The sequence below is a fragment of the Elephantulus edwardii genome, unplaced genomic scaffold (genome assembly GCF_000299155.1).
Source record: "Elephantulus edwardii isolate Elephantulus edwardi_28Jun2011 unplaced genomic scaffold, EleEdw1.0 scaffold00178, whole genome shotgun sequence".
NCBI lineage: Eukaryota > Metazoa > Chordata > Mammalia > Macroscelidea > Macroscelididae > Elephantulus > Elephantulus edwardii.
This window is the reverse complement of record NW_006399928.1, coordinates 5,336,742-5,344,585: the sequence shown is the minus strand read 5'-3', so window position 1 is coordinate 5,344,585 and position 7,844 is coordinate 5,336,742. Positions and strand designations below refer to the sequence as shown.

Below are 7,844 nucleotides of genomic sequence, written 5' to 3'. Positions count from 1 at the left end.
CAGTACTTTGGAGAGGTCCCTAACAGCAGACTTTCCCATGGCAATACGCCTTTTAATTTCCTGGCTACTGGTGCCAAGACTGTTGACTGTGGAGCCAAGTAAGCTAAAGCTGTGTACAATCTCAATCTCTTCACCATCCATCCTGATGCTGCCAATTGGTCCAGTGGTGAGAATCTTTGTCTTCTTGACATTGAGCCTCAATCCATCATTCCCCTGTTCTGTAATTCCAGTCATATGTATGTTATTCTGTTTGATGTTATCCCACATGATTCTAACGTATTCTTTATTTTCTTTACGTTTCATCTCTGGTTTTTCTTCTAGTAGGTTTCCAGTGAGGCTCTTGTCTTCCAACTCACTGACTTTCTGTTCCATCTCTTAAGTTCTACTTTTTTGTGCTACCAGTGTGTTGGGCAATTCTGCCATTTCGGTCTTAATATTCTGGATTGCATTTTCATGCTTCTGTGATTTGTAGTACTGTGCTCGCTGTACCCTTTCTGTCTTGTGATGATTGTTTAAGTTCTTATACCTCTTTATCTATGCTATCAATTCTTTCCTCCATCTTTTGCATTTCTTCCATGGCTGTTCAAGGTGTTCCTCATTAATATATTTCTTCTGGACTATTGTTACTGGAATATTTGCTTTCCTAATTGCTTATTTCATCATTGCATCTTCTGTAGCTGTTCAAATAACTTCACATCAATATATTTCTTCTGATTCTCTCCATCTGGAGTATTCATTGGATCTGCTTTTTTAGGAGATGCATTGTTTTGTGTGTTTTTTTTTCTCCATGATGACTGAGGCAGACTGCTACTTTCTTGACATTATGTGAGTCTTTTCTTAGTAGATGTAAGTTTGTTGTAATTATATAGTTACCAAGAGTATGGCAATGTTTTGTGAAGAGCCTGTATACTTGTGCTTTCTTCTTGGCCCAAGGCCCACAGGGTTGAGGGACAAACAGCAGTGATCCCCCACCAAGGTACCTGAATAGGAAACCAACAAACCTGGGGTTTTCCCTTCTAGAATTGTCTCCTCTAACTCACTCGAGCTGCTCTAGCTGTCTGGCTTTCTTCCTCTTGAGCTTAAGGAGTTCCACATGGTCTAGCAAAACAACAGAACAGTGATCCCCCCAAACTTCCTGAATGGGAATTCAAAAACCTTGGATTTTTCCCTTCCAGAACTGACTCTTCTGCCTCACGTAAGCCACTCCAGCTGTCCTGCTCCCTTCCACTTGAGTGTAAGGGGTCCTGTGTGGTCTAGCAAAACAGCAGTGATCCCCCTAAAGTTCCTAGTTAATCACCTGGAACAGATCCACTCTGCTTAAGTTGTGGCAGCTGCCAACAATGCGTGACAGCTGTTGAACACCTCTTCCTTATCTTTTCTGCTGGTTTTCATTCTGAAGTATATTTTATTAGAGATTAGTTTTGCCACTACTGCTGCTGCTGCTTCTTTTTTTTAAATATTTTTCCTTTTTTTAACTTTTAGTATGTTTCATTGACTCAGAAGCCAAACAAGGCAGCATTTGGTCACTTGAGAAAGGCACCTCATTGAAAATAGTACATCACAGTACTATTGAGTGATCCCAGTCAGAGGATTTGAGGATAGAAAGGACAATCTTTGGATTATACTGCTTAGGGCATTTGCATATTTATAACAAAGGGTTCTTTCACACCCCACATATGGAGGAAGAGATGAGTGTGGGATTCTAGTGTGTGCTGGATGGGTGTTGAGAGCTGATCCCCGAGAGCAGGTAGACTGGTAAATTAGTGGCAAGGCAGGTGAAGACAGTGAGACCGGCATGCTCTCCAGTTCCCATGATTCCAGTCAACTTGATTTGCTGGGCCACTAGTCACATGAATACATTCTGTATCTCTTTCAGATGTAGAAATGATTGATCTTGGAGTGTAGGAAAAAGAGGTTCAGTAGTTAAGAGTCTCTCTACTACAAGCTATAGGACAGGTGAACAGTTCAATTTCCTGCATTCTTAGGCAGTCAAGCCATGAAGTTCTGATATAAAAGCTGAAGTTTTAGGGCATTAGCTTTGAAAAATATTGTCATCAGTTCAGAGTAAATGAAAATCTGATTCTGTAGAAATTATAATACTATACCTCCTTATTTATACCCATAACCTCCAATCAGCATTATTTTAAATTCATTTTCCCTTATACTTTTAAAAACTTCCACCTGTGTGGAAAAGAAACTACCTCGTTGCAATAACACTGATGTCATTCCAAACATCCCCTCTTGTGCCCCTGACCACCCCACCCCTCTGCCAAGCACCGAAGAGCAGGGGTCACACCTCGGGGTGATGAGCAATGGTGCAGTCTTGCCTGGCCTTCTGTTACTAGGATGTGGCTTTGGAGAAGGCTACAAGGATGCTGGCAAACACGACATCAAGGGTCAGTGGCACAGTGTATGCCCCTCTTCTGGTAGTAGTCCACTAGAGGGATGGTCTGAGTATGGTGGGCCTCCAGGCGGATTTTCAAGACCTTCTCATTATCATCTGATCCGCGGACCAAAGGTTTCCCAGTGATATAATCCTTCATGGGTTCCTTCTAGGGGGTTGAACTCTTCGTGGTAGGAGTGGCCACTCTTAGGGTGAATCAGCCTTCCTGTGATTCTCCAAATGAGCAGAGAGTCTGGGATACTGAATTCAATCACAAAGGCAAGCTTCTCTTTCCTCTTCTTGATGAGGTCATCGAACATTTCTGCCTGCCTCACGGTCCGAGGGAAGCCGTCTAAAAGAGAACCATTCTTGCATAAAGGGGTCTCCAAATTCTTCTCAATGAGCTCCATCACCATTTCATCGCTTATTAGTTTCCCAGCATCCATGATTGCCTTCAGCTTTTTCCCCAGGTCGGAGCCAGAAGCTACCAAGGCCCTAAGCATATTCCCAGTAGCCAAATGGCAGACACAGAAGGTTTTGGGCAATTTGGGTGCCTGGGTACCCTTGCTGGCCCCGGGAAGCCCCAGCAATATGGCCCAGATTCCTTTAGGATACTCTTAGGCCGGTACATCCACTGGAATGTTGGGAGCCATGGCTTCCAAGACCTCTGCCTACTGACTGACCCTCTTCTTCTTTTATTTATATATTTTTTTAATATTGGTTAGTTTATGAAGTTTGAATATATTGTTTTTCACACTGGATCTTTCCCATTTCTGTCACCACCACGCCTGCACCCATCAAATTGTGTGACTCACCCCGCTGCCCCGTCTCCCATCCTCACCCCTCTGTTTCCACCACATCGCTACCTTGGATTCTTATATTCATTCTACAATAATGGTCTTATATGATATTTGTCTATATGAGACTGGGTTAGTTCACTTAGCATAATGCTTTTCAGTCCTGCCCTATTTAGGTAGTAAATTACAAAATCATTGCTCCTGCATTTTGTGTAGTAGTTGATCATGTAAATGTACCATAATCTCTCAATCCATTCCATTGTAATTGTACATTTGGGCTGTTTCCATGTTCTTGCAATGGTGAACAATGCTGCTATAAACAATGATGTACAAGTCTCCAGTTCTGCCTCAGTTCCCATTTTCCCCAGGTATATTTCAAGCAGTGGAATAGCTGGATTATATAGAATGCCTATGTTCCCGTTTTTTAGGAAATGCCAAACTGCCTTCCAGAGTGGTTTTACCATCCTCTCCAACATTTATTACATGCTGTTCTATTAAACTTTGCCACTAGTACTTGAGTGAGACGGTATCTCATTGTGGTTTTGATTTGCATCTCTTTTAGTGATAGCAATCTTGATGCCAGTTTGTCTCTGATGAACTTTATGGTTTTGGGCCCAGATCTCTGACCCATCTTGAGTTGATATGTGTGTATGGTGTGAGATGTGGATCCTGTTTCAGCTTTTAAAGATAACAGTTCAATTATGACAGCACCATTTGCTGAAGAGTTTGTCGTTTACCCATCTGATAAACTTTATTGCCTTGTCGAATACCAGTTATCATAGATAGAGAGGTAGGTCCATTTCTGAGTTCTCAATTCTGTTCCATTGGTCTATGTGCCTGTCATTGTACCAGTACCATGCAGTTTTGGTTACTACTGCTGTGTAAGTTTTGAAATCCAAAAGTGCAATGCCTTCCACTTCATTTTTGTTTCTCGAAAGTGTTTTGCTTATCCGGGGTCACTTGCCTCTCCAAATAAACTTGACAATGTCCTTCTCCATCACCTTTAAACATGAATTTTGTAACTGGATTGGGATTGCATTGATTATGTACATTGCTTTTGGTAGGATTGTCATTTTCACAACATTGAGTCTTCCTATCAGGCGCATTTTCCTATTTCTTTAGGTCTTTTATTTTGTCTTGCAGAAATGTTCTATTGTTTTCTTTTTATAGGCAATTTGTATCTCTAATTAGGTTCACTCTCAAATGTCTCAATTTGTGGTTAGCTATTAAAACGTATTAATTTCTTGGTTTCCTTCTCTGAGTTATCTTGGTTACTGTAGAGGAATTCCACTTATCTTATATCCTGCCACTATACTAAACTGGCCTTCTAATTATAACAGTTTTTTTTTTTTGTTGAGCCTGGGGTATTCTGTATACAGTATCATATCATCTGCATATAGCAACAGTTTAATCATCTCTTTGCTGATCCGGATGTCTTTTATTTCCTTCTCTTGTCATATTGCCTTAGCAAGCACTTACAACACAATATTGAATAGAAGTGGACACAGTGGCCCTCCCTGTTCACAAGGAAAATGCTTTTAGTCTTTCTCCATTGAGAATGATGTTGGCTCTTGGTTTTGCATATATACTTTTCACTAAGTTGAGGAAATTCCTTTCTATTCAAATTTTCCTGAGTGTCTTTATCAGCAATGAGTGTTGGATTTTGTCTAATGCCTTTTCTGCTAAGATCATATGGTTCTTGTTATTTATTTTGTTAATATGGTGATTTATATTGATTGTTTTCCTTATGCTGAACCATTCATGAATCCCACTTTGTAATGGTGAATTATATTTTTTTATGCTTTTGGATTCTATTGGCTAAACTTTTGTTAAGGATTTTTGCATCTATATTCATGAGAGGTATTGGTCTGTAGTTTTCTTTCTTGGTAGTATGTTTGCCTCATTTTGATATTAGAGTTATGCTTCCTTCCTAGAATTTCTCTAGGAGTGTTCCTTCTTTTTCTCTATTTTTTGAAACATTTTTAGTAGGATTGGTGATAGAACCTCTCTGAATGTTTGGTAAAATTAAGCTGTGAAACCATCTGGTCTATGATTTTACTTAAGGCAAAGTCTTTTTAAGACCTTTACAATTTCTTCTTTTATGATGGGTCTGTTCAGGTGTTCTATATCTATCCTTATCAATCTGGGTAGGACATGAGTTTCAAGGAATTTGTCCGTTTTCTCTGGGATTTTTAATTTATCAGAATATAGCTTTTCATAATATTCTAATATAATCTATTTCTTTTCATCTGGTTCTGTTGTGATGCCACCTCTATCATTTCTTAATGAAGTCATTTGTGCCTTCTTTTTTACCCCCCCCTTTTATTAAGTTTTCCATTGGTTTGTCAATTTTGTTGACCTTTTCAAAACACCAGATCCTGGTTTTATTGATGGTTTCAATTGTTTTTCTGTTCTCAGTCTCACTGATTTCAACTCTTGTCCTTATAAGTTATTTTCTTCTAGAGGCTGTAGAATTAGATTGTTGTTCATTTTCTAGTTGATCAAGGTGTTGAGTTAGATCATTTATTTTTATTCTCTCTTCCTTTATTATGTGTGTGCCTATTGCTATGAACTTCCCCCTGAGGACTGCCTTAGCTGTATCTCAGAGGTTTTTATATGTTGTATTATCATTTGTTTCAAAGAACTTTTTAATTTCATACTTTATTTCTTGTATAACACAACTGTGTTCTAGCAGAGTTATTAAGTTTCTGCATGGGTGGTTTTGTAAGCTTTCCCCCGTGGTTAATTTCTTGTTTCACGGCTTTGTGATATGAGAAAATACTTTGTATTATTTCAATGTTTTTTAATTTGTTGACGCTTGCTTTGTGTCCTAATATGTGATCGATTCTGGAGAATGGACCATGTGCACTTGAGAAGAAAATGAATTGAAATTTAGTTTGGTGCAGTATCCTGAATACATCCACAAGGTTTAGTTGGATAATTGTATAGTTTAGATTTTCTGTATCTTTGTTTAGTTTCTTTTGAGTTGACCTATCCTTTGGTGATACTAGTCTGTTGAAATCTCCAACAACTATTGTGGTCCTATCTGTTTCTTTCTTCAATTCTGTTAACAGTTATCTTATGTATTTTGTAGGTCTATCATGTGGTGCATAAATGTTGACTAAGGTTATGTCTTCTTGATCTTTTGTGCCTTTAATCATGTTTCTTATCTTTTATAATGATTTTCATTCTAAAGTCTATTTTATGAGAGATTAGTATTGACACTCCTGCTTTTTTGACGTTGTCATTTGCTTGGTACTTTTTGCCAGGCTCTGATTTTGAGTCTGTCTTTTCCTTCTTTTTTTAGATGTGTCTCTTGTATGAAACTTATTGACGGGCTTTGTTTTTTATCCATTCTGCTACTCTTTTTCTCTTAATTGGTGTGTTTAGTCCCTTCACATTAAATGTAATTATTGTCAGGCCAGGTTTTACTTTTGTCATTTTGCTGTCTTTCTTTTCTGTTGTTTCTGGTTACTACTGTCAATGCACTTACTTTGATGTCTCTGTGTGAAAGAATTCAATTAAAATACCTTGTAGTTTTGGTCCTGTTTATAAAAATTGCTTAAGTTCCTTTTTTTCTGCAAAGGATCTAATTTTTCCTTCAAATGTGATGGAAAGACTTGCTGGGTATAAAATCCTTGTTTTCGTTCACCTTTTGGAATATGCCATCCCATTGTTTTTTTAGCTCACATAGTTTCTGCTTAGAAATCAGAACTTACTCTAATTGGTTCGCCTTTGTAGGTGACTCTTTTTCTTGTGCTGCTTTTACAATTAAATCCTTATTTTTTAATTTGAAGAGCTTTACTACGATATGACTTGATGTTTGGGTTTTGTTGTTTGTTGGTTTTTTGGTTTCTGGTGTTTTTTTTTTAAAAGATCTATGCTATTTGTGTTTCTTGAATGTGAATTCCCTGTCCTTCAAAATTAAAATCATTCTTCTAGTACTTCTCCCACAGTTTTCTCAATGATTTCCCTGTCACACCTCTGTTCTGGAATTCCATTTATATGTATGTTGTTTCTTTTAATGTTATCCCACATGATTCTAATGTTTTCTTCATTTTCTTTACATCTCATCTCTGATTTTTCTTCTAATGTTTCCAATGAGGCTCTTGTCTTCAGCTCACTGATTATTCCATCTCTTCTATTCTAATTTTTTGACTTACCATCATGTTGGACACTTTTGCCATTTCAGTCTTCATATTCTGGATTGCATTTTCATACTTTTCTGTTCTTTCCTATACTATATTGGCTGTATCCTCTGTATCTTGTGATGATTTTTTAAGTTTTTATACCTATTTATCTATACTATCAATTATTTCTTTGCATTTTCTTTTTTTTTCATTTTTATGCTTTTATTAATAGTACATTGCACTATATTGTTGACTTATATTACTTTGTATAAATTTTACAAATCAGTGCGATTGAGTTGATTCCCACTTATGGCAATCCTCCACTGGGTTTCCAAGGTGTAACATCTTTCATTTTATTTTTTTTTAAATTTAGGTTGCTTATTTTTCATTTCAATGAACATCTACAGAGATTTTGAGATTCCATTCATTCATTGTTGCACCCTTCTACCCGCACAAACCCCTCCCCCCTCCCCCATTTACTCCTCTCCTTGAAAAGCAAAAGAAAAACTCCCTCATTGGCACACAATCCCCCCC

The 7,844-nt window shown here is 37.8% G+C and overlaps 1 pseudogene; it reads right to left on the bottom strand.

Annotated features, from left to right (window-relative positions):
* Positions 1 to 2,341: 2,341 nt before the first annotated feature.
* Positions 2,342 to 3,036, bottom strand: LOC102851335 (annotated as a pseudogene).
* Positions 3,037 to 7,844: the final 4,808 nt, after the last annotated feature.